Below are 3,631 nucleotides of genomic sequence, written 5' to 3'. Positions count from 1 at the left end.
TATTTATGTTTTATGTAAGTATCTGTGTAGAAATAGTACTAGTGCTGTTTTGAATGCTTCGTACCCTTTGGATGTTTTACAGGTTTAATCCGAACTACTCTGCTTCACCAAACGTATGCATGGCTCACTGTCGTATCAGGTCCGGCATGTGTGCTTAAATAAATTGAAAGCCTAATGTCTAAAACTATGCCAAGAATTCACCGGAACGAAGCTTTTATGCAAAAAAATGAAAACATTTCATGAGAAATATAAACGCCCGAAATCATAGAATGAATAGTATCTTGATATTGTGTAGCAGGTAAATTATAGTATTTGAAGCATTAGCAACGCATTACCTGAGATACAACTATTTTGACACTCAGACAATCCTTTTTGTTTCTTATCTCATAAAAGTAAAATAAAAAATGCACCATTACAAATAAGCGTGCTTCAGGGTCACGTCAGGTTATGATAACAAACCCTGCAGGCAATGGGACACTTGCGGTCGGTTATAATTTCTGGAACATCATGGACTAAAGTCAGAGTGAATATCATTATGTTACTTTCTTACCACAGCCTCCATTATTTTGACACACACTTATCTGATAAATATATCGATCTAAAAATAGTTATATTCTGCTAAAAATAAAACGCCGGATACAGAATTACGGCGCGGAAAGAGCCGAACAAGCAAAATCTCATACTCGGAATGCATTACAACCAATCTATTTTTATGGTTTCGACGTCATTCTGCTCAACATAGAGCGCATTGAGACAAAATGGGTTAAAACGACATGAATAGAAGTATTTGTTTGGAGTTTGCGGTCTTAAGACTAACTGCGCGCATGCGCAGAAATTTATTTTGATTTTGTATAAGGTAAACCCTCTTATCGCTATTTCTGAAGAAATGTGTGGTCGCAGATGACAGTTATTGAAATTGCTTTATTATTTGCACTGTATACATATTGTTCTTTGTGCAAATATCTGTGTTTTACCTGCGTTGTTTATGTGCGTGACCTACATTAATTGAGAGGCATAAATCATGAACCTGCGTGTTTATTCTATTATTTAATTTGTTTAGATTACGATGTGAATTTGTGTAGTTCATCTAGCTTATTTTGATGACGTATATTATGCTTTTCGTTAATTTATGCATTCGTGCCGTTCGTGACTCACACAGCTTCGTGGCCTTAGGTGACCTACTACGTAGTTACATACTATGAATGTACCCAGTAGCGATGCCAAGTCGATTGTAGTTATCTCCCCTTATGAATCTCATGAATATAAATTTTTCACGGAAGGCGACTCAATGCTGGTACCGGTTTTATTGGTTCGTATTTAAGTATGGGAGGGGTCTCTCATAGTTTTTATCACTTTTGATACGAAAACAACTGGACTATGAACGTTCTTAGACCATTTATAGACTTCGCCAAAATGTAAACAAAAATCCAAAATGGCTGCCGCGAAGGGAAACTACCTGGTACAGTTTTCACTTAGTCAGATGTTTGATGATTAATGCATGAAGCAGTTGCTGACAGCTTCAAAATGCAAGTACACCTTGTGTAAATAGGTGTAAACATTAAGAATGAATACATTTTATGTCTGTTCTTTAAATATTTGTTAAAAAACCATGTTTTTTTCACCAAGTTTGTATTCGTCCCCAGTTTCGTACCATTTCGTTCACAAATATGTTTACAGTATGTAATAAAGACGTGTTTATATAAAAAAAGCCCGAGAAAAATTTCAGATTTAGGTTACATCAGTAGTTTTCTAACTGAAATGTGATATTGGGTTCATCTTCAAGTGTTAGCTTCATCGCACCTGTCATGAGCAGCTTTTGGTCGTGGTGGATCACTTAAAAGTTGAACCCATCAATTTAAACTGGTATGCCAGGGATGTGTTAATTGAGTATGTTGTGTAGGCTATAAGGGCGTCAATGATTGTATGTTTGGGTGTTGTTGATTTATCTATTTTCCTTTCTTATTATTTTAAACAGACCCGGGAGGAACTGTAAAGAACCAGCCAGAACCGGCAGCCCGCCGAGCTGCCCACCCGGCCGAGCTGTACTTTGTGTATGCCGACATGCTGTAATTTGTTAGTACTTCAAGATCAATAATGGAAAATTGTATCCAAACTGAAGTATAATTTGAGTAAGTTTGGGTCATATAAGCCCATTGATACTGTTTGTTCCATTCCTAAATGAATTCCTTTCATGTTGTTTCTCGATCATTTCTGGTGCGGCTTTGATAATAATATTATTTTCTAATGACACTGCTGACTCGTATAAGTCTTTGGTCTGTATTGTGCATCTATTCGCACATTTTGTTTGCTCTTTTAAGCAAACATTACATTAATTTAAAATTCTATAAGCAAATAAACAAAACTTACTGCACATTTGATGCAGCATGATGTTTTATTTAGTGTGCATATGATTTTGAGCTTATGGACAAGAAAACATCTACTTCAACAATCACAGCAACACAATGAGATCCCTATTTTAAAGAAATAATGCCACCTTTCATTAATTCATTAATTCATTCCATCAATCATTCATATATATTCATTTATTTATGCAGTTTATACATTGAAAAACTTGACATTTCTTAAGGCAAAAGAAATGAAAAGTAAAAAAAGATTAGAGCCTTTTCCCTTCATGCATTAAAAAAATCAACCTTAATACATTATAAATGTCTTAAAACCCTAATGTATTGTTTATTTCAATAGCCAGCCTGGTTGCTGTAGCCACAGGGGAATTTACATTTCTTAAGGCAAAAGAAATAAAAACTGAGCCACTTTCATAAAGCTTAGAGCCTTTTCCCTTCATGCATTAAAAACAACAACCTTAATACATTATAAATGTCTTAAAACCCTAATGTATTGTTTATTTCAATAGCGAGCCTGGTTGCTGTAGCCACAGGGGAATTTTCAAGGACAAGAACCAGTGCTGGTAAAAATGTGGTCTCATGTGGTTTTCCATACCGGCATTCAGCAAGGATTTCAGAGAAAGGAATACTGTCTCCAAGTAAGAAGAAATTCTAAGCATGTCTGGTTTTAATGCTTTCAAAATGCATCTGGGTACTCAATAAGATGAGATTAACCTTTGAATTATTAAAATCTGATAGCAAAATGTCCAAAAGACTATATATTTCATAAAATTTGTCCTGAAAATCTTTCAATTCATGAGCTTTTCTGCATATTTATCACATTTATGACCACATAAAAGGTTGTGTATGCCTCAAATGAGTGTTTACATGCCTTTTTCAAGCTTTAACAGTATTGGCAGAAGTTTTATAAGTGTAAAACATTGCTTTTTGTCTTGCTTGCAGATCATGATGTGCCAATAAGCTCCAGTTAGCTGTGCCTTTTTCCTCCCACCGGTAGTCCTTCAATCTGAATCCAGGAGATGCAGCTCTGAATCCAATATTTCAGAAATGAATATGTAAGTCAACTCTGTAGTACTTGTTTGTGTGTAAATGATCACAAGAGTGAGATTTATAGCAAATCAGGTGTAAATAAGCAACTTATAGACATTGGTGAAGTGCTGTACTCTGATTTTAATGCCAAATCTAGCCTTCAAAACAGATACTTAAAGTAAAAATAAAATAAAAATGGGCATATTAATGCTATCTCTGCATTTTCTACATCATGTAGC

General features: G+C 35.0%; 1 long non-coding RNA gene across 1 annotated transcript; it reads left to right on the top strand.

The window, feature by feature from the left end:
• The first annotated feature begins 2,040 nt into the window (after positions 1-2,040).
• LOC128242372 (uncharacterized) lies at positions 2,041-3,410 on the top strand. Its single transcript, XR_008262596.1, has 3 exons — positions 2,041-2,129; positions 2,873-3,001; positions 3,306-3,410. It is a non-coding gene; the product is annotated as an uncharacterized LOC128242372 (long non-coding RNA).
• The last annotated feature ends 221 nt before the right edge of the window (positions 3,411-3,631 follow it).

The sequence above is a fragment of the Mya arenaria genome, chromosome 8, assembly GCF_026914265.1.
Source record: "Mya arenaria isolate MELC-2E11 chromosome 8, ASM2691426v1".
Taxonomy (NCBI): Eukaryota; Metazoa; Mollusca; class Bivalvia; order Myida; family Myidae; genus Mya; species Mya arenaria.
The sequence above is the reverse complement of the archived record's forward strand: the minus strand, read 5'-3'. Positions and strand labels throughout refer to the sequence as shown.